Raw genomic sequence first — 19,652 nt, forward strand, 5'->3', positions numbered from 1 at the left:
GTTTGTGCGGCAGCGCCAGCAGCAACTCGCCTCAGATCACCTGACACGGATCTGCCGCCGCCGCCGTGGCTACCTTACCGTAAATACCCCAGCCCAGGCAGCAGCAAGAAGAAGCTGGCAGCGGCGGCAGGTTAGGGGTTAGGGGCGCAAATTACTTGCCTTGCCCTGGGTGCTGACAACCCATGCTACACCGCTGGGTAGGGAGAGACAACCTAATTATAAAACAGTTTGAATAGTTAACCAGGAAAGAAGATGGAAACAACCGAGGAAAAGGTATTCTGCTAAACATAGTCTAAGATAGTTTATCTTAGACTAGCAGCCCTCACTTTCCATTCCTAGAGTCTGGATCTACTGTAGTCCTCTGGTTTCTGATTTCAGCTGTTCTTTCTCCAGCAGTAGTCATACTCCATCTCTATGCTATATTTGCCAGCTTCACCTCTTTCTCTCTCTCCCCCCCCCCTCATCCACTGCTCTTTCAACATTGTGGCCAATCAGAACGACAAAAGAGTTTGGTCTGGGTTTCTTTCTTCCTGGGGTGGGGGGGGAGGGTTCTTCCTACCCCTTCCTTTTAGTCTTTAGGATTCATTTCCCCCTTCAGTGTCAAAATCCTGGGCAGAACATTTGACCCTCCTATGCTCATTTTAACCTCCTGGTTGTAACAACTTCTGAAATGGAAAGGAACCACTGTACAATGTAGTACAGAACATAAAATGGTGGGTTATGTTTCTTCACAGTTGTAAAAGAAAAAATAAAGCAAACCATAGATTCTGAGGTATCCGAAGTATCCCAAGCGTCACAAACCACACTGAAGTAGCCCTGTGTCAAACTTACATAGATGTGAATTAATCAGAGTACTAGAGCAAAAGCATAAAATATGCTTAAAGAATTAATGCTTTTACTTTATCCAATTTGATGCATAGGCTGTACTTTTTGTGACAAGCTCTATTTATTTATTTTTTACATAGAAAATAAACCCTTTCATCTCACATTGTTCTTCTTAAACCCATGGACACCCTGCCATCTTAAAACATGCTTTGGGAGTGGACTAGGGCAAATCATACTCAAGCCAAGAATATGCTTGTGCTGGCTATAAACTTCATATTTGAGGTCAAGGGCATTCTGCAGAGTAGCTGCAAGCTAGAAGGGAGATGCCAAACAACTGCATTTTGTCGAATATAAGAAAAAAATGCATGAGTATGCAAATAATTTGAGCTCTTGACTCCTCCACCACACCCCAAACAATACTTCACAACAGAAGGTAATCTAGAGCCATATAGCAGTTTTCCTATGTTTAGAAAAAACCCTCTTTTTCATCTACTCAAATTAAATTACTTGCAGAATCTGAAGCCTCTACATCATTAACATTGACTTAACCTTTAGCATTATCACAGGCAGAACATTCCTATTTATTTATTTTCATTATTTCTGGAATTTAAATCATTGCAAGTGATCTCAGTGTGAGTCAAAAAATAATAATGCAATATGCACAATATTATAACAATTAAAACCACATGCACAGAACACTTAACACTCAGTTTGCTCCTTTATAAACAAAACAAAACGCTGAATATATCAATTCTCACCTCCATGAATGGCCTTGAGGAAGAGAGATGTTTTCAGCTGGTGCTGAGAGCTAAACCACTTTGTTGCCAGCTGTACCTCTGATTCCACATCTAGGGCACCACTACTGAGAAGGCCCTATCGTGCCATTGGAATATTTTGACCATAATCCAACACAGAGCTACACAGGCAACAAAGCCCAAGAAAATCAATGTGATGTATTGTCACAGTTGTGACGGTTTCAGAAGAAGGCTGTGAAGGCCAATGGTTTCCCATCCCTGATTTAGTTCTAGGTCTCCCAGCTACAGGTCTTGTCTATAGTCACTATACCACCAGTTCTAAAAATGTGCATATTCCTCCAATACCTTTAGCATAACTCTCTTGTCCTTGGTGATTTTGATACCAGATTACTTGGGGTTAATGTGGTTTGAACATCAAATGCAATTCAGAAGTGCTCCATCCACAAAAAGTAAACTTCTGGTTTATGTCATATTTAGCACAAGCACGACAGAGAAACTTGTGAACCACCCTGAAATCTTTGGATGAAGGGCAGTACAGGCGTACCTAGGTTGTCGAATGGAATCCATTCTGGAAGTCCATTCAACTTCCAAAAATGTTTCACAAACAAGCTGTGGCTTCTGATTGGCTGCAGGAGCTTCCTGCAAGCAATAGAAGCCATGGGAGCCACGTCGGACGTTCAGCTTCCAAAGAATGTTCATAAACTGGAACACTCATTTCCAGGTTTGCGGTGTTCGGGAACCAAAATGTTCAACTCACATGGCATCTGGCTTCCAAGGTATGACTGTATATAAATTTAATATATGATAAAACAACAACAACAACAACTCTTAGCACGCTCCACAACAATTTAGTTGTCTTCTTTGCACAAAACCAGTAGAGACGATAGCTGCAGATACAGATTCAAACTCCGCTTTAGCCCTCTTCAGGTAATTCAATGTGCTGAACAAATAGCATCATGTGGGGGAACTGGGAATAAATGTGCTCAGTCTCACCCTCCTACCATAATCCTTGTAGCCTTCTATGTGATTTACAACCCTGATACTTTGGGGTTTTAATTTGTACAGGGACCCTCCATAAGTACAGCAGCATCCCTGCTTCAAATGTTTACCCTCCAGATTGCAGAGGGCATGTGTTTATCCCTACTTTTCTCCACATAATGTTACTCATTTGGGAGATTATTACACCTGAAGCAGGCTAGCAACACTAGATAATTTATTTCTTGGTTACAATGGCTAGACAAACTTTCTTTAAAACAAAAACAAAGAAATAAAACACACACACCCAAAAAAGGTAGGTGAGCCAAAACAAATACAAAGACATTCTGAAGAAAACACCAAAATGAAGTTTCATTCATAGGTTTTGGAGATATACAGATAGAAGAGCCCAAACTTTTTCAATGACCACAAAATTAATAAATTAGGCATCAAAGTGTAAAATGCCTGTCTAATCCTTTTTGCCCCCTCATTGTATTGAGAAGCAAACCTTTCAAGCAAACATATTCTCAGAGGAGTGAGGATTTCAAGCCACTCTGAAGCTTTCAAATGAGCTATCGAGCCCTTTCCTGTTTGGGTAGAGTCTTCAGGGCCTTGTGTGCCTGCCAGATTGCAGTTTGCCTCTGGCTAGAAGGCCATTATTTGAAGCGGGGTAAAGTGTTTAGAAATAAACTGGGGTTTAGATGCAATTCATTTACAGTTCCTCTTAAGCTTACTCTTGCCTAATATCAAAAGTATCCTAAAGGTTAGTCTTATTGTGAGAGAGTAGTAAAATGGACATTATGTGCTTTATTCAAAGAAAAATTAAATAAACTCAAATCATTGAGGAGAATGACAAATGCCTTGATCAAGACTCACCAGATGACACCACTCCTGACAGTCACTTGATCTTTGAGCTTTTGCTATGTGAAAAATGGGACAAACTCTACAAACATAGTACTGCAGTTTGCTAATCCAAAATGAAGAATTTTGCAGTGGACAGGTCAGATCCTTTGGCCACCAAACACTGTTCACTGGCCAACCCAGTTTTCCTTTGACCATGCAGTCTGAAATCAAACCATGTGGGGAAAAGGCCAGTGGCGTAGCGTGGGGGGTGCAGGGGGGGCCAGCCGCACTGGGTGCAACATCTGGGGGTTAGGGAAATCCATGGGTTAGGGGGCGCAAATCCACGGGTTAGGGGTGCTGATAACCCCGGGTGCTGATAACCCACGCTACGCCACTGGAAAAGGCACAGGGTTTTGCAAGGACTGGTGATCAGCTGGTTGGCAGTGCCAGCAAACCTCGCTGCATTGGCCCAGTGCAGCTTGAAATCAAAACACATAGGCAAAGGCACAGCGTTTTCCAGGGGTTTGGTGATCACCTGGCTGGCAGTGCCCAGAAACCCCACACCTGATGCCCTATGCAGACAAGTGGGCATGGCTTAGAGTCTGCTATTTTGTGCAATGAAAGTGGCAGAAACAATTGGAGTGCAAGTGCATACATCTTCACTTGTTAAAACATATGTATGGAAGCATTTTTTATCTTACATTGACACATGACATACCCTCCAAGTGTCCCAGTTTTTCAGTCCTAGATTTCTTAAAGCCATCCCAGCTTCTAACTTGATCCCTATTGTCTCTATTTACCTCACGGTCGAGCTTGGAGAGCAAGATGAGCCAGTGCTTGTCTTGAGTGGCGGCTGTGAGGGAGCATCACATTGCCTCTCCATGGCAGAAGAGGCTGCCACTGCCAGTCTCCTCCCTTGGGCAGCTTGGAGCAGCTGCTGGAGAGCAGGTGAGGAGGAAGAGAGGCTATGGCTGTTGAGGCCCAGCCCTGTGTGATGTGCCAGCTCTGAGGGGCAAGCAGAGGAAAGGGCTACCCTGGGCGAGAAGAAAGGGTGAGTAGAGGGGAGCACAAGAAATCTTGGTTTTTGGTTTTGGTTTTTTTAAATGCTATGTTTGTCCATGTCTAATCTTGCCCCTTTCTAAAATTTATTTATTGGTCTGTGTTTTTTTCTTTTTGTAACTCTACCAAAGCATAAAATAAAATTGGAATTAAGGAGTGTTCTCAGGATGGCGGAGAGCATGTGTACTGTGTCCTGTTGGTGTAGTGGATGCGGGTGGCACTGTGGTCTAAACCACTGAGCCTCTTGGGCTTGCCGATCAGATGGTTGGCGGTTCGAATCCCCGTGACGGGGTGAGCTCCCGTTGCTCTGACCCAGCTCCTGTCAACCTAGCAGTTTGAAAGCATGCCAGTGCAAGCAGATAAATAGGTACGGCTGCGGCGGAAGGTAAGTGGCATTTTCATGAGCTCTGGTTTCCATCATGGTGTTCCGTTGCACCAGAAGTGGTTTAGTCATGCTGGCCACATGACCCGGAAAGCTGTCTGTGGACAAACACTGGCTCCCTTGCCTTGAAGCAAGATAAGTGCCCCAGTCGCCTTTGACTGGACTTAACCATCCAGGGGTCCTTTACCTTTACCTAGTGCTGAAGCCACTCACTCTTCTTCTGATAGGAAATGCTCTGTGCAGGGGAGAGGAAGATAAAAATGGGATGGGGGTCAAGGAGGGTCAGTTGGAGGGGAGTCAAAAACGTCCCTATTTTCATCTGAGGAATGTTGGAGGATATGACATGACTTTTTTTGGGATAGATAACACTGCCACCAGGAAAGGGAAAGAGAGCACTGCCGATAAAGGAAATTGCCAAATATGGACTGCAAATGAGTTTAGTACCATGAATGAGTTTAGTGAAATCTGTGACCTTCCATGTATTGTTGGACTCCCAACTCCCATCAGTCCCAGCCAGCACAGCCAAGGGTCAGGGATTTGGAAGCTGTAATCAAGCAACATCTGGAGGGCCACACACACTCCCCGTCCCTGATTTAGGGAACCTGGGTGCTAAGACAGTATGATGGAAGTGTAACCCTGCACCTCAAACGCTGCCCCAAAAAGATTAGTCAGGAGTCTGTCACCTGTCTAGCAACACTTGTTTCCACTTGCCGTGCCAATAACGTCTCTTCCAAATGAATCGAAACCAAGTGAGGTGGTGCCAAAAAAAGGTTGCCTGCCTGACTCTAATCACTCCAACTGTCACTCCCTGAACTGAAACACTGCTTTGAAGAGGTCACGGCTAAGAGGATATTAATGCTCTTGTTTATTCCTGGGAGATGAATATGTGATTTCTCCTTGTGTTGCTGCTTCTCATTTAGCTTGTAAAATAAACCTCAAAAGTGTGGTGCAGTTTTGCTCTCCAAATTGAGAGCAAAGGAAAACAAACTCCGTCTTAGAAATTATGCTTCCTCCCCCACCCCAACTGATAGATTCAGTTTCAGGAGGGAAAGCAAAAAGCATTTTGCATTACTTTTAAGGCCTGGGGCAGAGCAGCTTGGAGCACTCCTCAAAAGACTGCAGAAATACACAAAGGGATAAAGAAAGTAAATGTAAGCAGACAAAAGTGCCAAATGAACGAAACAAAAGTTGTAAAAGAATCCCTTGAAAACATAAACAAAAAGTTATACAAAGTAGCTACAGGTAAAACTGCTACATAGTAAGTTAAAAGATAGGAGGAGAAGTATACAAATGTTGTGAATGATAGTTTCCGTCACCCAGGTCCCTTTATTCATCTGAATAAAAATAAATGTGGTGTAAATTGATGACAACAAATCTTGAGATTAATGGAGGTTTTATCACTCAAGATTGTTGCATCTGAACCAGGTCCTTGCATGCTTGGGTTTGTAAGCAGTGATTAAACCACAGTTTCACAGTATGCACCTCATTCAACTGTAGTTTTACAATTCAGGTTAGAAGAGCACCAAAGCTGGGCATGTAAGGGAAGAGATATGCAGGGAATGTGCAGGTATCTAGCTCATTCTTAGGCTGGTAAATCATGGTCATGTCAGTGGCTGGTTCTGCAACAGTTGCTTAAGGAGTTGCAATGCTTCTTGCTCTCTCATTTTTATTTCATTGATTTTGGTTGGAACGTTGGCAAAGCTGCACATAACAAATTTAAAACAACAATGGGAGAAGCTACTATTTTACCCAGAGGTAAATTTTACCTATTTCACCACAAAGGATTATATGCTCCCAAAATGATCAAAAAGAAGAATGCATGACAGTTGAGTGATTAATTATTAAAATGATTAAAACCCATATAGGTTGTAATCCTATGACTATTAACTAGGGACTAATCCCCAATGGGATGCGGGTGGCGCTGCGGGTTAAACCACAGAGCCTAGGACTTGCTGATCAGAAGGTTGGCGGTTTGAATCCCCGCGACGGGGTGAGCTCCCGTTGCTCAGTCCCTGCTCCTGCCAACCTAGCAGTTCGAAAGCACGTCAAAATGCAAGTAGATAAATAGGTACTGCTCCTGCGGGAAGGTAAACGGCATTTCCGTGTGCTGCTCTGGTTCACCAGAAGTGGCTTAGTCATGCTGGCCACAAGACCAGCTGTACGCCGGCTCCCTTGGCCAATAAAGCAAGATGAACACTGCAACCCCAGAGTTGGCCACGACTGGACCTAATGGTCAGGGGTCCCTTTACCTTTTAATCCCCAATAAACTCAATGGGATTTCCTTCTGAGCATGCGCTCCAGATTAATTAGGCTGCAAAACTGTTTTTTAAAAAAATATTATTATTATTATTATTAGTTGTTGTTGTTGTTGTAATTTGTACTGCTACAATGTAGAGTGCCACAAAAGCGTGTCATGCATACAGGAGAAGAGATAACAGCAAAGGTTGTGATGGCATATTCAGGTCTCAATATGTGTCAACCCTGGGAACATATAAATACACGAAGGAGGGAAGAAATGAGCATATCTCAGAGCTGATACAGAGTGCATTCCACTTATTACTAGGCAACTAAAATAGCCCCTAGAAGTTAAAAACTTACAGGAAGGATTGTGTTTCCTCACAGACTTGAATCCTGGTATTTATTTTTCTACAAATTATGCACTGGGAGTATTACTTACAAAGGCAAAGAAAAAGAGGAAACAAGCACTGGGGATATTACTTACAAAAGCAAAGAACAGCAGCGGGAGATGTGCCTGGCTACAAGGGGTTTAAATAATCAAGCAAAATGTACAATTAGGCAGACAGCGTGGGACTAAGAACATTTGACTTATGAGAAAACATGCCTAGGATTGCATTGCTACTTTAGGCACAGTCCTGTATTTCTCCCTGCTTTTCTAAAATACCCCAGTGGCCACAAGTCCCTGTTTACCTGTGATAAAACCTAGGATGATAGACTTTGGGAGGGTTCCTTTGAGATCCTCTAGTCCGGCCCCTGATCACTGCAGGAATCCTGGAACCCAGTATCCTTGACAGATGACTGCCTATCTTTGCTGCCTAGCTCCAGCAAAGGAAAGCTCATAATGTTTCAAGGCAGTCTGGTCCACTGCAGAACAGTTCTTACCATTTAGCTCTTACTGCTTAGCCAAAGAGGGCAAGGCTATTGGTATTAATGGATGGCAGGCTCCAGTGGGCCTATTTTGCCTCTAAAGGCTTATAAGATTTACCACAAATGACAGGTTAAAGGTAAAGGGGTAAAGGGACCCCTGACCATTAGGTCCAGTCGTGACCGACTCTGAGGTTGCGGCGCTCATCTCGCTTTATCGGCCGAGGGAGCCGGCGTACAGCCTCCGGGTCATGTGGCCAGCATGACTAAGCCACTTCTGGCGAACCAGATCAGCGCACGGAAATGCCGTTTACCTTCCCGCCGGAGCGGTACCTATTTATCTACTTGCACTTTGACGTGCTTTCGAACTGCTAGGTTGGCAGGTTAAAGGTAAAGGTACCCCAGCCCGTACGGGCCAGTCGTGTCCAAAGACACTTCCGGGTCACGTGGCCAGCGTGACAAAGCTGCAGCTGGCGAGCCAGCACCAGCGCAGCACACGGAAACGCCATTTACCTTCCCGCTATAAAGCGGTACCTATTTATCTACTTGCACTTAAGGGTGCTTTCGAACTACTAGGTGGGCAGGAGCTGGGACCGAAAGACGGGAGCTCACCCCGCCGCAGAGATTCGAACTGCCGACCATGCGATCAGCAAGTCCTAGGCACTGAGGTTTTACTCACAGTGCCACCCGTTGGCAGGTTACTGAATTGCAAAATAGCATCTGCTTTATGGAAGAGAACAAAATACATATCTAACCCTATGAACTGTTGTTTTGAAGCTGGTAAATCCTTGTGAAGTCAGGCGATGTATCTATGTCTATATTTTACTGAAACATACCCCAAGTTAACCCCTTTACATCAGCAGTTGGGATCCCAGGCACTTTCTGCTAGGAAAATTGGAACCAGTTGGTGCTGCATAGTTAAAATGGGGATAACAACAAAACTCCGCAGTTCTGTAGCCTCGAATCATATGAAAACACAGCCAAATGTTTCCCGACAATTCCATGACTCAAGTATATCAAGTATTCCTCATGGGCATAATAATGAATTCATACAAAGAATTAATTCTGCAGCACTGAGTTTCTCCCCAAATAATTATCACGCATCTCCTATCATGGAAATTCTGGGGGCAAAAGAGAGTGTATGGTTGGAGATCATAGGGAAAAGGTGAAACAGGCAAAGAGGGGTAAGTATAGACAGGCAATATGCAGTTTTGCAACCAGGCTGAGTTGTGGCTGACATATGCAGCCTCTGCTTGCCCTTTGTCATGTATGCATTTCACCTCAAAAACTGTCAGTGACTTGTCAGAATCAATCAGAAAATCTGGTGCTGTTCTGCAGTGATGTACAAGGTTGGACGGCATGACACCAAATTTCTGGTGGTCTGTGTCAAGAACCATATGAAAACAGATGTCTTCGTTATTCCATTGCTTGGGTACAAAGGAGGACCAGTCTTACCTTTTTGACCCACATTTGGCATCAATAAGAGCTGAGTAGGAGAAAAGCAATACTGTACACAGGGGTGGGGTGGGCTATCACAGTCTAAACACACCAACAGAGTGTTTTCAGAGTGATCAGAAGAATGCCGTGGCTCCTGAAAGGATTTCTAAACAAAATGATTATTATTTTCAGAAAAAGCAAAATATAGTCTTTTGTGTTTATAAAAGAGGGGGGAAACTCAGATTATTTCCTTTCATTTGCAAGCACAAAAAAATCCCTCACATTATGCACATTTGACTTGCACAATTTCAACACTACACCATTGGAAGCAGGCTGGTTGAAATTGCACAAGTTAGGCCCTAAGGAGGGCAGAGAGCTTTTTTTTTTTTGCGCCAGGTCTCTTTGGGGTTACCCAGCATATTCTCAAATAATGAGTGTTCATTGGCATTTTATGTAATTATGCACAATTCCTCTGAGGTTGTGTTCTGAGGAGACAAAGGCCTTGTGGATGTGTTTCCTGGGTCCAGGAATTGAGCTGTACAGTGGTACCTCAGGTTAAGTACTTAATTTGTTCTGGAGGTCCGTTCTTAACCTGAAACTGTTCTTAACCTGAAGCAATGGGGTCTCCTGCTGCCGCTGCGCCACTGGAGCACGATTTCTGTTCTCATCCTGAAGCAAAGTTCTTAACCCGAGGTACTATTTCTGGGTTAGCGGAGTCTGTAGCCTGAAGCGTCTGTAACCTGAAGCGTATGTAACCCGAGGTACCACTGTATTTTAATTTGCCCTTTCTAGATAGGGATGCACTCTCCATGGAGGAGCAGGTGCCTACTTGGGGTAGGGAGAGAGATCCTTTGCCCAACATCGTCACTGGCAGCCTGACTGGCTAAGAGCACCATTTCCTGGCTATGGCTAGATCTATTTGTGGGCAGGGGTACCCTGGCTGCAGCAAGCAATGCATTAGAAGCTTCAGCAATGTAAAGCATTACATATGGGGCGACCCTTCAGGTTGGTCCGGAAGTTGCACATATACCACTTCTGACAAACTCATCCTTGTCTCCATGCTTCTTTGGGTTCAAAGAAAAGCACAGGAGAACCTTCCTCTACTTCTTCAAGGATGGCCAACATGGTGCTTTACATGAGCACCCAGCCCCAGCCAGCATGACCAATGGTCAGGGATGGGAACTATAGTCCATTAGCATCTGGAGAGTACCACATTGACTATCCCTGTTCTGTGTCTTTTCATCCTTGGCTTATAGACAGCTCTCCAAGCAACATGCTTTTCTGTTTCACCTTAATCTCCTACATGTGATTAGGCCCTCACTAACAAGCAGGCTACAGTCACTCCTCACAGACAGTGTTTTTGTGGAATAGTTGATACTGAATGCATTTTAAAAACACTGTCTATATATCTATCTATCATCATTATCTATCTATCTATCTATCTATCATCTATCTATCATCTATCTATCATCATTATCTATCTATCTATCTATCTATCTATCTATCTATCTTCTATCTATCTATCTATCATCTATCTATCATCTATCTATCATCATTATCTATCTATCTTCTATCTATCTATCTATCTATCTATCTATCATCTATCTATCTATCATCTATATCTATTTATCATCTATCTATCATCTAAATTCTGTTGTATGCCCACAGAAAGAGTCACAAAAAGGAATTGACATTTTGACATTTTTTCCCCATGAGTTCCTTGTCATCAGTATGGGCGGCGGCGGCGGGGGGGGGGGGGGTTCTCCAAAACAACCAAAGGAGAAAACTTTCCCTGCTTAAACATTTTTCAAGGCTAGTTAAAGGTCTAAACAGTAGAGCTATTTATTCAAATTTAACTTGGAAGACTACTGGTTCAGAGCTAATGAATGTATGGTTTATTAATCAAATGTATGTAGCTGAAAGGAGCCAACCACTGTTCACTTACAATTGAGATTTAACCCCGTTTTTAACATATTTTAATGAGCTACAGATTTGAATGTGGGCTTTGTTCATCTGTTGCTTCCACTCAATTGCAGTCTCGCCCTAAGAAGACACAAGACAGATTGATCAGGCTTCCCTTCATTGTGAGACTTAAATGAAGTGAACAGGGCCTTATGTTTCAAAACTAAATGAGACAATTAAAAAAACACCCTATCTGTCTGATGTTCTTACATTTGATTAAGCTACTGGTACTAAATGTTTTTGCTATACTGTAAATAGTCTGTAGAAACACTTTTTTCTTACCACTGCTGCCAATGAATAAGTGTGGCTGGGTAAAATTTGCACAATGAAGTGTTTGCTTCACAATGGAAAAACTTATTTTTCCAAAGCAGAATTTGATAAAGATAGATGATTTCTCACACATACTTGTTGGAAGCTGTCATCAAGTGAGGATCAGTACCTGGAACGCACCTAGGAATTCAGAATTAAGTGACACTTCTGGTTGGTTTGGTTTTGGAAACAAGAGTTGTTAAAGTTTCCTTCTGTAGAAAGTATTAATAGAAATAATGGTTATCCATTAGGAGAGTGATAGCCAACATGGTGCCCTCCATTTTGATCTGTAAACCACCTTAAGTCCCATTAGGGAAAAAGACAGTATTATTACTAGCAGCAACAACAACAACAACAACAACATTGTTGCACACCCACTCACCAGTCTCTGAGCAATAAAAACATTTGCGATTCTAGTACTTATTCAGGGTTTGGTTCCTCTGGAATGAAGAGCAATGTAGACAGAGCATAAGATTAGGGGGCTCACTGCATTAACATTCCAGCAGATCTTGCCTCCCTATGTGGTTTTTAGGAAAGTCGCAAACTCGGCTTTAGGTCCAGCACAGAGTAAGACATGCCCCTGTGTCTCTAATTCCCAGTATTAGCTAACACTCTATTACCTCACAAGGTGATGTCACTATCAACTCAGTAAGGGCAACATAAATGGCAGTATTTAACAAAGGAACTGCTTTGAATTATTTCCTCTTATATATTCTACCCTCACCTACACAGGATCACAGGTTTGGAAGGGATCCATGGATATCATCCAGACTGAATCCCAAATCTATAACTTTCTTTCTTGACCTCAGTGCCTGAATTATTTTTTGCTCCATCCCCAGTTTACTGGGATACTAATCTTGCCACCTTTTCCCTGTTCATTCTACCTGTACTAAGTATCTGAAAGGTACTCATGAAATAGTACCTTAAATGAGTAGTAATCCAATTAAAGGAGTCTATTGGGAACTCCCTATTTTATACATTTCCAAAATATCTCATGATAACACCCAAACTTTGCTGCTGGGCTACATTTATGAATGGAACACAATATACAGCCTGGGCTGTCCAGAGACCTAGAGGCAAGTCCCCTGATTGTGATGTGCTTTTGTAATCATGGAATTTTCCCTGGCCCTCTGTGACACCCCGAACAAGCTGAGTTACATTCGTCATAGTAATAGGTCCCATGGGGCAAGTGATGTGCAATCCTGTTTTGTTTTTGCATATCTGAACCATTTTCTTCTAACTGTTGACGGAAGATTCTCTCTTACATGCTTGCTCCCACGCTGGCTATGGGCTATGATGAAACTCTTTCCTCCACATACATGAAATCCTGAGTACCCCCCACCCTCTTTGATAAAGTTAGAAATATCTAAACCAGGGCTTTTTCTGTCTCCTACTTCTACCTCTACACTCTAGAGTACCATTTTATGGCTGAGACTGTACAAGGCTAGACTGCTGGCAGGTTTACAGTTGTTTTAATACAGGTAAGAGAAACTGAGAAGCAGCCAAAAGCTTGATAATCCTACAATCACAATTTAGCTGACCACAAACTGGGCTTGAACAACATAGCCGTTGAAGAAGAAAATCTTGGACTGCAGTAACAGAAGCTTAGTGTCCAGATCGTGAGAAGGAATCATTCCACTGGGTAATAGTTTGGAAAGAATCAAGAGCCTGGAACTTGGAGTCAGGATCTGAGGGCAATCAGAATCCAGAATCCAAGGGAATCCTGGGAATCCTGGGAAAACCAGAAGGTAGGATCAGTAATACTAAGCCAGAAGTCAGAATCATATTCAGAGTCAGATGGCGAACCAGAAAGCTGGACGAGTATAACAAGTCAGGAGTCAGGACTGAAGAGCAAGGTCAGAAACACAAGACATGCTAGAAGACATTGATGCTTAAGCAAAGTTCCATTGAGTCAGGAAGGCATCTTCTACACCTTCCTGCCCAGAAGGAGCCAATGAAAAGTCTGGGTGGAGTCAGTTTGGAATATATATTTTTTCTGAGAAGCAGTAGTGACACTTTTTGCCACCACACAGGGGAGTGGTAAGCAGTTCCTGGAGTGTTTACTTTTTTATTGACTCTTGTTCCTTTTTAGGAAATAATATATAGATTTATATTAAAATAGAATTGGAATATCCTATTAACCTTCCAGATCTATTTACTTTTGAAAATGTGTGTTGTACAGAGTACAGTATTTTATTTTGGCCTTGGAAGTTGTCAAAAAGTTGAATTTGCTGTATTATAACAGTTTTGTGTCTTCAAAGTCAATGGCAATGTTACACAGCCGGCTGGTTAGCAAACCAGTTTGGTTCTGAATTCTTGATGAAGTCATTTTATAGCATTGCAGGGAACTGATCCTGTTGCCTAATAGTGTGTTTGGGCTGAGTATATTTTTTATATAATGAGGTTTGAAAGCAAGACTTTGAAAAAGATTGTAATTGCTTACAATCTACTAGAAGTGGACTTAAGAGTCTGTATATTGAAAGGCATCTGAACACATAAGGACATGATGTAATGATTTTTAAATAATGTTTTTGGATTCATTTTCCTCCACTGTCAGGCTCTTTAGTAGCAGACTCAGTGAATATTTCTTTGTAGCTGCACAGTGTTAAACAAATTTCCCTTGACATTCAGTATATGTATGTAACTGAGAATATAGTTCATTTCATTTAGTGTTCAATCATCTCCTTCGAAGGCAATTGGAATATTATTACTTAGCTTTGATCATGCTTTGTAGATTGCACACTTACAGGCATGCTGTGTGTTAAATAAAAGTTTCCATGTAGCGCAGGTTACCAAGTGTGGTTTTTATATTATTATTGCCCTCATAATAAGTTCAAGGTGAGGTTTTCAGGCAGTAAGCTGCAAGTCAGTTTGCATATAAACACTTCAGAAAAGCTATCTTGACGTCTACCGCTTATGCAGTCTTCCATCTATAATGCAAATGACTACACCTGGGTTATGTTTAGCTTCCTCTACTATTTAGAGGGCATCCATCTAATTTGGAAGAATGTTTAAAAATCTGCACAAATACATGTGAAAGCAGCCCCGTTGTTCTTTCCCCAGTCACCCAGATAAAAGAGATGTCGCCAAAATGATAAACATAAAAGGTCCCTGAGTTGTTGTTATAAGGTTTACACTGTCTGCAGTAAGGATTGAATTCTCATTGTGCTCTGAAAGCCTCAAAAAGACATGGGAAGGAACCAAAGTTTGAAATCAAATAGAAAGCACTTAAGCCAAGACCACATGAATGTATAGCGGGGTAATGGACCTTTCATCTCCTAAATAAAAACAGTTCAATTCAATTGGAACGGAGGTTTTCCCCCCTTTTGAAAAAGTCCATTTTAATGAGTTTCCATTTTATGCGTGGGTTGCTCTTTAATCGATGCTGCTCCATTGAAGTTTTACTCCAATGAAGACACAAGACAGATTGTCCAAGCTTGCAGCTATTGTTGAGAGTTGATGAAGTGTGCGGGCCCTTATGGTTGATAACAGAAGTAGATGGTCAAAGCCAATAAATAAAACTTTAATTCAGATTGTTGGGAGCTTTCCACTGAAAAGCTTTCTATTAGCATGAATCTTTGGTTTTGAAGGACTTGTGAACCCAAAGGCAGCTCATAGCTCTGTCACACAAACTAAGTCGGTCAGACAAGCAGCAATCTGTCCCATCTGATAAACACCGTTTTGTCTTTTAAAAATTCTCGACTTCTCTTCAGGAATCAACATTGTTAATGTCTTGACAGACTATTAACTTCATAATACATGCCTGTTGGACTGTTGATTTTATCAGAAATGTGGTTGTTGTTTTTTATGCTTGCAGAAATAAAATTGTTTTGCCCTTGACAGGATTGTAATGCTGTAAATACAGAAATAAACAATTTAGCCATTGCCAGTTTGTCTAGTATTGGGGGGCAAAATGTAGTATACCCTCAATGATGGCACTAACAAGTGTAACAAGTTCAGAGACCTCTTAGGAAACTATTTTTGCTGTGATTGCAGAAGGAAATCCTAAAGTTAACCTATTTTTTCAAAGACAGATGCGGTTCATTCTGTGGAGGCAGCTAGAGCTAGAGCTGGTCAGTTTTGCTTGTCACTTGGATTGACTAGATCACTGCAGACAGGAGGGAAAATACGAATGCAGTTAAATACACTGCCACATTGATTGAAGAACTTTTCTAATTTAATTGCTCAACGAGTCAGTTTCTCAATTATTTGCTGCATATCAGTGTCTCCCCTTTGAAACAGCAGATAATGTTTTGGTTATGGTTATTTCTGACTCACAATTAGAGTTGCTTTGGGAAACACTCAGCCCCTGAAAGGCACTGTGCATCTGCTTTTGGTACCCTCTGATTGATATGGAAGAATGCCACTGTTGCAGCTCCCAAACCTGGTGACTAAAAGGAGAGGTGGGAGAAAAGAAGAGACAAAAGGAAGCAGTGAGGGCCACCAACTTAGATGGCTTTAAAAGAGAAATTCATGGACGATAAGGATATCAGGAGACATTAGCCATGATGGCTATGCTATCCTCCAAGGTCAGAGGCAGTAATGCCTCTGAATAACAGTTGCTGGAAAACATAGTTGGCAGAGGGGACTTTGCTTGTGCTGTGTCCTGCTTGCAGGTTCCTCACAGGCATATATCTAGTTGGCCTGTGTGAGAAAAGGATGTTGAACTAGATGGACTACTGGCCTGATCAGGAAGGCTTGTTTTATGTTTTTACCTCATTAAAATTATTTTTACTTCCTTCTGCCTCATGTGAAATAAATAATGCAATTGTGTATAGTAGCGACATTCTAAAACTAAGCTCTCTTAGTTGATTTTATATCTTGTTACATTCATGCTGTTGTTGTTATGCTATTTGAGACAGCAAGGAGTGTGTCTAGTTGTAGCAATATGTGAGACAACACATGGCATGTAATAGACATTCTACAAAGGAAGTAGTCCTAGAACCCAAGGACCCTCCAGATGGGCCTCCAGATGTTATTGGATTACAACTCCCATCATTCCTGACCATTATTATCCATGCTGGCTGGGGCTGATGGAGTTTGGAGTCCCAAAACATCTGTGGGGCCATACGCTTCTCATTTTTGCTTCACCACAACTTGTTTCAGGGACGGCGCATCACATTTCACCACTAGAGGTGAAATGGGAAGTGCTACTCACTCCCCACTTCTATGCTTACTGAGCTATCTCTTGTATGCAAGGGCCGAGTAGATTTGTGGATATAATGGGACATGGGTGCTAACCCCAGAAAATGTGCTGTGCTCTTGTTCCAGTACTACTGGGACCCTTCCGTCCTACTGTGTTATCTTCTTTACTAAGATCAATTGCCTACTATTGTTACTCTTATTTAGGCTGAGTAAGAATGCCATGAGGTAAAGCTACTATTGTGTTGGCCAGTTTAGAAGTGGTTGAGAATGTTAGAATCTTCACTTGCATATTGGATACAAAAACAACAAATCTTTTGTAAGTGGAGAGAAATCCTTGGTGGCTGAATTTAAATAACTCCATAGCTGTAGGTCTTTTCCCCCATGAGTCACTTGCCTACCTCTGCTAGACACATCCAAACTTTGGGGAAGACCTCATTCCTGATTATTAGCTTGGTGGCTACAGGCATTTCCTTCTTGGTATACTGACTAGAGCATTTAAGAGATACAGATTAATTTTGAGCTATTCCACTTTCCAGACAATCAACACACTAATGCTTATTTTGGGAAGCTTCATTTCATATCAGGTCCTATCTGTTGGCCACCCCCACTTTCCATTTGTACTTTCCATTGTGTATCATAAATTTCTGACAGGACATCCATTGTACCTTAAAATGTGCTGGGATACTGCAGGTTAAACCACAGAGCCTAGGACTTGCCGATCAGAAGGTCAGTGGTTCGAATCCCCATGATGGGGTGAGCTCCCATTGCTCGGTTCCTGCTCCTGCCAACCTAGCAGTTCAAAAGCACATCAAACTGCAAGTAGATAAATAGGTACCGCTCCAGCGGGAAGGTAAATGGCGTTTCCGTGCGCTGCTCTGGTACACCAGAAGCGGCTTAGTCATGCTGGCCACATGACCCGGAAGCTGTACGCCAGCTCCCTCGGCCAATAAAGCAAGATGAGCGCCACAACCCCAGAGTAGGTCACGACTGGACCTAATGGTCAGGGGTCCCTTTACCATTTTACTCTTCAAGTAACAGTTTTTCTCTTCATATCAAAAATATTCTTAAACGTGATTGCTATTCAACTTTGTTAAGAATTAAGTTCTCAGTTCAGAAACACTGGAAATCTTTGCAGATATAACATTGCAAATGTATTTGGTCTATGTAAAATGAACTGCATGTTAGTTAATATCAAATGTGTTTACCTTCTTACGTGTGCCAATATCATCAAGGCCCTAGATGTTATTCTACTTTGCCTGGATATGTTTTTCAAAGAGCAGCGCTTCTTCATGAGTCTAAATCATATCCCACTGACTAGGAAGCATTCCAGGAAATCTGAGCAATGCCAGGGTATGAGCAAGAGATGTGTTTATACATCTGGAATGAGTTTATACAGAATATAGTAGACTATTAACATCTATATATGTATTAGGATAATAACACTATATCAGTTTATGTAAGAATGTATGGGAGTATATTTTGTGTGTGTGTGTGTGTGTGTGTGTGTGTGTGCGCATCTTTGTTCTTTTCCACCCTTACTTTATAATTGTAATTCTTTCAATAAAAATATTAATAAAAACAAGCAAGCAAATGCAAATTAGGCCCTCTCAAAAACATTATTTGCAAGCCCCCTACAAACAATGGCTTCAACGTCCAATTTATGAAGATGCCAGGATATGTGTTCGTGCATGTGCAACATGCAGCCATGATGTAGGCTGCAAGAGAAGTCTCTCTAGATGAAGCAGGCCTGGGGAAACCTCAGGACCTGGGGCCAAATGTGGACCTCTGGGCCTCTCTATGTAGCCTGTGGGACTCTTCTCAGACCACACCCCCTTTGTAGGTCACACCTCTCACTGGTCATACTCTATGCCCTCCTCAAGAGTTTTTGCTTGGCTGGAATGTGTTCTTTAACTGAAATACTGCCAGTGTGGTGTAGTGGTTAAGAGTGGTGGACTCGTAATCTGGTGAACTGGGTTCGCGTCTCCGCTCCTCCACATGCAGCTGCTGGGTGACCTTGGGCCAGTCACACTTCTTTGAAGTCTCTCAGCCCCACTCACCTCACAGAGTGTTTGTTGTGGGGGAGGAAGGGAAAGGAGAATGTTAGCCACTTTGAGACTCCTTAGGGTAGTGATAAAGCAGGATATCAAATCCAAACTCCTCTTCTTCTCTTGATTGTTTGGATGAAGAATGGAGCTATATGCATGTATCTCTATCTAAAAACCTCTAACTACTGCAGGGCTAACTTTTGTCACATCTCTTGCTGTACCTGCTGGTATACAACCCTCAGAAGGTTGAGCAGCAAAAGATATAGCCCCTGGGGTAAAAAGAGTCCCTCACCCCTGAGTGTGAGAAAGGGCATGGTTCTTGACTTGCATCTGCCTGTTTTCTAAGCCATGCGTGCATAAGTACTGCTTCACCTGACTTTCTGAAGCTGCTGATGCTTCTTCCAGGCAGTGACTGCAGACAGATGGGACAGTGTGGTTACTAGAGTAATATACAGATAAAGGGATAGAGGACTGGCACCCTCTCCAACTTGGCTGGTTCTGGGCTGTTCTCTCTGCACCAGACTGTTAGCTTCATTTGCTTTTCTAAAGCCAAAACTGGAGATCTCCTAGAAATATGGTGGCTGGTTTCACTAGACTTCTGGTGCATATTTTCCTACCATAATTTCAATTTAATTTCAATTTACAATTCAATTTCAGTGCATTCAATTCATGCACCACTGTCAGAAAGAATCCCAAAGCAAATTACAGAAACTGCAACTTACAAGATATAATGTACAATAAAATGCATTTAAACAAAACAAGAATACTGTAAGTGTTCATCCACTTTTGGTTAAAGTTGTAACCAGATATTTT

At 42.2% G+C, this 19,652-nt stretch overlaps 1 protein-coding gene and 1 long non-coding RNA gene across 2 annotated transcripts in view; both read right to left on the reverse strand.

The window, feature by feature from the left end:
- CYP7B1 (cytochrome P450 family 7 subfamily B member 1) overlaps positions 1 to 19,652 on the reverse strand; it is a 109,255-nt gene that overhangs the window by 51,932 nt on the left and 37,671 nt on the right. The window lies entirely within an intron of this gene.
- On the reverse strand, positions 11,339 to 12,547 carry LOC307220681. Its single transcript, XR_013841035.1, has 3 exons — positions 12,032 to 12,547; positions 11,746 to 11,790; positions 11,339 to 11,421 (listed from the first exon to the last, which is right to left on the reverse strand). It is a non-coding gene; the product is annotated as an uncharacterized lncRNA (long non-coding RNA).

This window comes from Podarcis cretensis, assembly GCF_951804945.1.
Source record: "Podarcis cretensis genome assembly, chromosome: 7".
Taxonomy (NCBI): Eukaryota; Metazoa; Chordata; class Lepidosauria; order Squamata; family Lacertidae; genus Podarcis; species Podarcis cretensis.